The sequence below is a fragment of the Magnolia sinica genome, chromosome 2 (genome assembly GCF_029962835.1).
Source record: "Magnolia sinica isolate HGM2019 chromosome 2, MsV1, whole genome shotgun sequence".
Lineage (NCBI taxonomy): Eukaryota > Viridiplantae > Streptophyta > Magnoliopsida > Magnoliales > Magnoliaceae > Magnolia > Magnolia sinica.
Window position 1 is genome coordinate 70,960,866 of NC_080574.1, and position 9,383 is coordinate 70,970,248.

Consider the following 9,383-nt stretch of genomic DNA (forward strand, 5'->3'; position numbering starts at 1 on the left):
CTAAACCTAAACCTTAACCTAAACCTAAACCGAAACCTTAACCTAAACCAAAACCTATGAGCTAAAACCTTTTCCAATAACCTAAACCTAAACCTTACCCTATACCTAAAACCTTAACCTAAACCAAAACCTATGAGCCAAAACCTTTACCTATAACCTGAACCTAAACCTAAACCTTAACCTATACCTATAACCATAACCTAAACCAAAACCTATGATCTAAACCTTTACCTATAACATAAACCTAAACTAAAACCTAAACCTTAAACTTTGAAAAGGCCAAGCTATATGTCCTAGAGGGGGGGTGAATAGGACAATGCCAAATAAAAACTTATAACAGCGGAATAATAAAGAAAATGATAGCCAAATTAAATAATAATGCAGGAAAGAAAAATAACCTCAAAATTCAGATCTTGAGAGGTTGATACAAACGTTATTCTAAGGACAACCTTACACCAAAAACAGAGTTTATGGTAGGACAACCTTATTTCTAGAAAGGTCTTTGTATCAAGTCTCAAATCGAAGAGGAATACAAAAACAAATATGAACTGAATTGAAATAACTTGTAATTAAAGATGTATTGTTCTAGGGACAGCCATACACCATAAAAATGGCAGTGCAAGCTTGAACAACTTTCAAAATGAAATTGAAAAACAAGCTTATAAAGGAATAGCAGAAAGTAAATTCTAAGCTATTACAACATTCTCACAAAGCTTGAAATAATTACAACATTCACCACCATACATACATCCCACAAAAAGAATAAAAATAATTAAAAGAATAAATCAATCAACCACAACTCAAAGGATTTATAGTGGTTCGCCTGTTTTTTCACCAAATGTTATCCTACATCAACACAAAAAGATACTCCACTCCTAATATCCTCACACAGGGGATATTAGCGTTTACTAACGAATAGGTTTTCCCAGTTCACCCAAAACCCTTACAATTGTGTCTTTGTATGTGGGCTTACACAATTAAAAACCCCCACTTCGAGTTTTCCTGGCTTTCCTCGGATAACCAATATAACAAGATTTTTCCGCAAATCTTGAAAGAAACCAAAATAATAGAAAGGAATTTACAATATGTAAAATACACGAATATCTTCTTCGTTGTAGCAGGTAGAACCAAATCAAAGTAGATGATTGAATGTCCAAGTTCAATGTCCAAGACTTGATTACAATGGTTCTAGTTCTAATAGATTTTAAATTAAACCAAATAGGGCTTGCCTTAATTGATTTTGATTCCAAAGAAAGGGAATAACAATTCCTCTTTTCAAATCAGATTGGAATATACGAAACAAAATCAATTAAAATAAAGCTAAGGAAAGAAGATATTAAATAAGCACACTTAGCTTGGATGGAGCACAAAATTATCTCTCAGAAGTTCGACGAGGATTGGCTTGAATACTATAATTAAATCGATGATTTCTTGTGAGATTCGTGCTCTATTTATAGGTGAGAAGATCAGGTCTTCGACTGGTCTAGAGTGCTCTTCGACTAGTCGAAGCCATAACAGATATTTGAGAGATTAGGCGGGATAAGCGCAGTTCTACGAGTCGTAGCCCTCATACGATCGTCGTAGGTCACCTACGATCGTCGTAGGTTTCCTTCGATCGGTCGAAGAACAAAGACCCTCTGGACTTCGAGTCGTAGATTCTACGATCGGTCGAAGATGCAAACACTTGTTCCTACGATCGGTCGAATGCATTCCGTGACTAGTCGAAGGCTAGCATTTTATCCTAATATGTAACAAACTTACGATTGATCGAGGATTTTCTTAGATTGTCGAAGCAAGTCTAGGACTAGTCGGCGGACCTAAGACTGGTCAAGAACAGACCAATCACATGAAAAATAACATTCGACATATGTATCCGAAATGACCTACTTCTAAGGTCATCCTATGGTCAAACAAACCTCAATCATGAAGTATGGACATTGAAACAAGAGACCATGAAGAATGAGCCTTGAAGTCTTGATGTAGACTAAACCTTGAAGTAGCTCAATCATGAAAGTGGCTTGAGTTTCAGCTTGAGTCTTGAGTTCAGCTTGACTTTCAACTTGAGTCTTGAGTTCAGCTTGAGTCTTGCCTTGTACTTTCTTTTTCTTTTCAGCTTGAGTCTTGTGAGCAGTTCTTGCATTCAAGAGTCTTGTCTTGTGATCAGTTCTTTCATTCAAGATCCTGAGTCTTGTACTTGAGAGCTTTGCTTGATGTGAGCTTAGCTTGTTCATGTAGTCATGAATGTTGATCCTTGAGAGAGCTTCACTTAAGCAGGTTATATAAAACATAACAGAGATTTTGGCACCACAAATTTGACAACAAACAGGGATATAAACTATAGCACTTACAATCTCCCCCTTTGTCAAATTAGTGACAAAACACATAACCAAACAAAAGTAAAACAACTGGTTAATACATGCAAATCAATAATCAATATTTAACATTCAACCAGTTTCAACATTCAACAAGATCAAACATATATTCTTCTTGATACCCCACTCCCCCTGAGTAACACTCCCCCTGAGTAACATAACATAACCAATGCTACTCCTCTCACAATCACATTAACAATAAACCATTCTCCCCCTTTTTATCACAAGATGACAAAGGAGAACTAAATAAAGGAATGAGAGTAAACATGAGGAGGAAATAGAGTATAGCAAAAGAGTCATAGAGATACTCAAGATAGCATCACAGATATCAGCATAAATATTACATTAAGAACAAACATCCAGCATAGAATCCAACTCAAACTCAATCAAACAAGAGCAAAGTAATAAAGTTATTACATACCAAAAGTCTCATAGAAACTAGTCAGAATTGGAACGTGAAGACGGAGGAGGAATAGAGGGATCAAGTTGGTGCATGCCTTTGTTCAAGCGCATAAGATATTTGCGCATGTACTTGAATTGCAAATCATGAGCAATGACATGTTTTCCAACTTAACATTTATATCCTCAACTCTACCTTCTAATGCACTCGACGTGCATCAAATGAAGAAGGCATAAAATCTGGATCATTAGCTGAGTCAGAATCCAGTTCCTCAAAAATATCATCCATATTAATATCAACACCAGCTTCTTCAGGACCACCACCACCACCACCACCTTGTTCAGGAAGCAGATCCAACTTCATCTTATTAATATTTGTATTGTTGAAGATCAGATGATGGATTGGTGCTTCATCAACAGGCATATCGACTAACATATGAGTAGCCAATACAGTCATAAAGTATGCAAATGGAATGTCACTATGACCAGGATGGAGTCGAAACTGAAGAATGAAATGACAGATTAAGGAAGGCAAACAAATCTGAGTACCATTTGAGATAGCATGGATAACACGAACCATAAATGAAGTCAGGTCAGATTTATACTCAATTTGAAGTGAAACCCGTGCTCCACGACTGGTCGTGGGTATCTACGACCGGTCGTAGTACGACTGGTCGTGTATACTCACGACTGGTCGTACAAACCCCAAAAATTCAATATCTTGCAATTTACACAAAAATTGAAATTTAATCTAGCAAATATATACAATAATATACAAGAAGGCATAAATTATCAATTTAAAATGCACATGCCAAGATCAAATTTCATCTTTTTGAACCTGCTTTTATCAAGAGGTTTTGTGAAAATATCAGCACGTTGATCTTCAGTAGGAATATATTCTAGAGATATAACTTTTTCTTCTACTAATTCCCTTATATAATGAAATCTAATGTCAATATGCTTAGTACGAGAATGCTGAATAGGATTTTTTGAAATATTTATCGCACTGGAATTATCACAATGTAATAACATAGAATCCTGTTTAATTCCATAATCACTTAGCATTCGTTGCATCCAAACAAGCTGTGTACATGCATTACCAGCTGCAATATACTCAGCTTCAGCTGTTGAAAGTGAAATAGAATTTTGTTTCTTACTAAACCAGGAAACTAGACAATTTCCAATAAAAAAACAACCACCACTGGTTGATTTTCTATCATCTAGATTACCAGCCCAGTCAGCATCCGAGTACCCAGCTAATTGAACATTGGTTTCATGAGGATACCAGAGACCGAGATTTACAGTACTTGCGACATATCTAATAATTCGCTTGACAGCAATCAAGTGAGATTCTTTTGGATCAGATTGATATCTTGCGCAAATACCAACACTTAGAGAAATATCAGGTCTAGTAGAGTTAGATATAACAAACTACCAATCATACTCCGATAAAGTTTTGAGTCAACATTTTTACCATTAGAGTCTTTTGATAGTTTCAGGGTAGTACTCATAGGAGTATCGAAATTCTTGCCATTCTCAAATCCAAATCTCTTGATTAGATTCAAGGCATACTTAGATTGAGAAATGAATATTCCTTGATTGTTGCTTTAATTTCAATCCAAGGAATTAATTCATTTCCCCAACCATGCTCATTTCAAACCGTGATTTCATCAAATCTGCAAACTCAGTAGTCAAGTTAGTACAAGTTGATCCATAAATGATATCATCAACATAAATCTGCACCATTAAGATATGATCATTTTGTTTTTTAACAAACAGAGTTTTATCAATAGATCCCATTTGAAAATTATGAGTTAAAAGAAATTTCGTTAGTTTCTCATACCATGCCCTAGGTGCTTGTTTTAATCCATAAAGTGCCTTTTAAGCCGATACACATAATCAGTATTTTTGAAATCTTCAAAACCCATTGGCTGTTCAACATAGACTTCTTCATGTAAATCGCCATTTAGAAAAGCACTTTTTACATCCATCTGATAGATCTTTATCTTTTTAAAACATGCAATGGATATAAATAGTCTGATAGATTCAAGACGTGCTACTGGTGCAAAGGTTTCATCGAAATCAATCCCTTCAATTTGAGTATAACCTTGTACCACCAGTCTAGCCTTGTTTCTAATTATATTTCCACATTCGTCAGACTTATTTTTGAAAATCCATTTTGTTCCGATGATGTGTTTATTTTTAGGTCTTGGTACGAGATACCAAACATCATTTCTTATGAATTGGTTGAGTTCATCTTGCATCGCAACAATCCAGATTTCATAAGCGCTTCTTTTTCGTTAGATGGTTCAATTTGAGATGTAAAACATACATAATTACATATATCCTCAAGTTGTCTACGGGTGCGAACACCGGTGAGAGGGTTTCCAAGAATTTGTGTGGTTGGATGATCTTTAACAGTCCTCAACTCAGAATCAGTTTGATTTGATGAAGTATCGGGTTTATCAATGATTAGTACTTCATCATTATCTGAATTAGAAGTTGGTGTGTTTAAATGATCATCAATGACAACATTGATGGATTCTTGAATCACACCAGTCCTTTTGTTCAGGACCCTATAAGCTCGACTGTTTAAAGAGTATCCTAGAAAAATACCTTCATCACTCTTCGTATCGAACTTTTCCAAATTTTCACGATCACGTAAAATATAGCACTTCCTCTGCCAAAAACTCGAAAGTATTTAACAGTAGGCTTTTTATTGAACCACAATTCGTAAGCCGTCTTATTATTATCTTTTTTTGTGTAGACTCGGTTAATAATATAGCAAGCTGTGTTGACTGCTTCAGCCCAAAGATTTTTAGAGAGCTTCATGCTATTCAACATGACATTAGCCATTTCTTGAAGCACCATATTCTTCCTTTCTACAATTCCATTTTGTTGAGGAGTTTTGGGAGCAGAGAATTCATGTAATATTCCTTGGTTGGTACAGAATTTCTCAAAATTGCTATTCTCAAATTCAGATCCATGATCACTACGAATTTTACTGATTTGAGAAGATTTTTCAGTTTGAATCCTTTTGAGAACTTTTCTTACTTCTTCAAGGGTTTCAGATTTATCCCTTAAGAAGACTACCCAAGTGAATCTGGTAAAGTCATCAACTATTACCAAGATATACTTTTTACCACCACGACTTTCCGTTCTGGTAGGTCCTATCAAGTCCATGTGGAGAAGTTCGAGTGGTCTTGATGTGGTATTTGAATTCACCTTTTTGTGTGAGTTCTTTGTTTGTTTGCCTATCTGGCATTCACCACATATTTTATCTAATTTCTGAAGTTTGGGTAAACCTCTTACAAGTTCTCGTTTGCTCAATCGATATAAATTTCGATAATGTACATGTCCAAGACGTTTGTGCCATAAATCGGTCTCGTATGGACCATGTAACATGTTTGATTAGATGAGCCGGATTCACTAATAATATAGCAATTTTCAGACGTTCTATGTCCAGTTAATATTACAGAACCCTTATTATTTAATATCTCACAACTTTGATTAGAAAACCGAACATTATGGTTATTATCACATATTTGTGATATACTAAGCAAGTTGTGCTTTAGGCCTTCAACATATAAAACATTTTTAAACACGGAAGATTAAAAAGTTGAACCGTACCTTGGCCTAAAATCTTGCGATTGCTTCCATCACCAAATGTGACTGACCATCCGTCATATCTTTCAGATCGGTGAATAAGGCTTTGTCACTGTCATATGCCTGGAGCATCCACCGCGTCTAGGTACCACTTTGAATGACTTGTTGCTTTGAAAGCGGTGAGCAACCAAGCGGTGACTTTAGGAACCCATTTCATAAGCTGTTTTGGGTTTAGGAACATAGTTGGTCTTCTTTTGTGTATATTTGTAGGAATGACCTATAGAGTTAGATTTTAATAGCTCCTTGAGTAAATCAACTATCTTTTCAGCTAGTGGATTTCGATTCTGATTGAAGTTGACATGGCTGTTTCTAGGTTTTTGAAAAGTTTTTGAATTTTTAGAAAAATCTTGATAAGTACTTTTCCCTTTTGAGTTTGAGGACTCTCCTTTAACAAACATAGGAGGAGTATACTTTTGTTTAGGAGGTTGATTTTTATCATAGCCCAACCCGGATCGATCGCCACATTTTCTTGATCCGGATAACAATTTTTCTAACTTTGGATCACCTTGGGCATATTTCCATGTGTCCTTTAAACTCAAGAGAGGAAACTTCAGTTTTAAGTTTCTCAATTTCAGATTTTAAATCAACAATTTGAGAGTTTTTAAATTCCAAATCGCATTTTGATTTTTCAAAATTATCGGAAATTTGTGATTTTTCTAAGACAAGCGTTTCAAAACAATTTTTTATTTTATAAAAATTTTCTTTTTGAAGTTTAAGTTTGACAATTTTACAACTTTCCTTATATAGGGCATTGTAAGCGTCTTGAAGATCATCTTCATTTTCACATTCACTATTGATTTTCTTCACTTGTAGAGTCATTATCTGAAAATGTGAATTTGGCTAGAGTCATAAGAGCTTTGACCTCATTGCCCGACTCGGTTTCAGAATCTTCAGAAGAACCTTCAGAATCGGATGATTCATCCCATGTAGCCAACATACCCTTCTTCTTGGGTTTGTCCCTTTTAGGACATCTATTTGCTAAGTGCCCATATTCTAGACTATTGTAACATTGACTATCTTTCAAAGATTTTCGAGATTTGGGTCTAAACTTCCTTTTGTCATTTGATTTTTGAAAATCAACTCTTTTCTTGCTTTTGAAAATTTTGTAAAATTTTTTAGCTAAAAGAGCCATATCATCTTCTGAATCAGAATTTTCTTTTGAATTACATTTAGAAGATTTTAGAGCGATAGATTTACCTTTAGGAGCTTTAAAGTTTAACTCGTAGGTTTGTAGAGAACCAACTAGTTCTTCAACCCTCATATTATCCGTATCACGAAGTTCTTGGATTGCGGTTACTTTAGAATTGAACCGTTCAGGAAGTGAGCGTAATATTTTTGCACATACTTTACTTTCCGGGATTTTATCGCCAAGACCCCACATTGAGTTTACAATGTCATTCAATCTAGTGTAAAAGTCCATAAACATCTCATTTTCCTCCATATGAATTTCTTCAAATCTGGTTGTGAGGAGTTGGACTTTAGATTTTTGACAATTGTAGTACCCTCGTGTGTCATTTCTAATGTATCCCAAGCTTGCTTTGCAATATCACAAGAAATGATTCTTTTGAACTCATCCGGTGATAGTGCGCAAGTAATTGCATTTAGTGCTTTAGCATTTGCACTACTCTCACTTTTCTCAAGGGTGGTCCATTGGTAATATGGTGTGGTTTTCAAAGACTTTGAACCATCAACCCAAGTAACATCCATGATAGGAGGATTCCATAAAGTCACTGTGGCTTGCCACACATGTTCATACATTGATTTGAGGAAGATCCTCATTCTCGCTTTCCAATAAGCATAGTTGGAGCCATCAAAGGGTGGAGGCCTAGTGACTGAAAGGCTATCAAAATTTGACATCTTAAATAGCTTAAATCGTTAGCTCAGGAATTAAATCCAAGAATTAAAAGGAGCTATTAGGCTCTGATACCACTTGAAAAGGCTAAGCTATATGTCCTAGAGGGGGGGTGAATAGGACAATGCCAAATAAAAACTTATAACAGCGGAATAATAAAGAAAATGATAGCCAAATTAAATAATAATGCAGGAAAGAAAAACAACCTCAAAATTCAGATCTTGAGAGGTTGATACAAACGTTATTCTAAGGACAACCTTACACCAAAAACAGAGTTTATGGTAGGACAACCTTATTTCTAGAAAGGTCTTTGTATCAAGTCTCAAATCGAAGAGGAATACAAAAACAAATATGAACTGAATTGAAATAACTTGTAATTAAAGATGTATTGTTCTAGGGACAGCCATACACCATAAAAATGGCAGGGCAACCTTGCTGTAACAACTTTCAAAATGAAATTGAAAAACAAGCTTATAAAGGAATAGCAGAAAGTAAATTCTAAGCTATTACAACATTCTCACAAAGCTTGAAATAATTACAACATTCACCACCATACATACATCCCACAAAAAGAATAAAAATAATTAAAAGAATAAATCAATCAACCACAACTCAAAGGATTTATAGTGGTTCGCCTGTGTTCACCAACTGTTATCCAACAGCCACACAAAAAGCTACTCCACTCCTAATATCCTCACACAGGGGATATTAGCGTTCACTAAAAAAAGGTTTTCCTAGGTTCACCCAAAACCCTTACAATTGTGTCTTTGTATGTGGGCTTACACAATTAAAAAAACCCCCACTTCTGAGTTTTCCTGGCTCTCCTCAGATAACCAAAATAACAAGATTTTTCTGGCAAATCTTGAAAGAAACCAAAATAATAGAAAGGAATTTACAATATGTAAAATACCTGAAAATCTCCTTCGTTGTAGCAGCCCGGTAGAACCAAATCAAAGTAGATGATTGAATGTCCAAGTTCAATGTCCAGTACTCGATTACAATGGTTCTAGTTCTAATAGATTTTAAATTAAACCAAATAGGGCTTGCCTTAATTGATTTTGATTCCAAAGAAAGGGAATAACAATTCCTCTTTT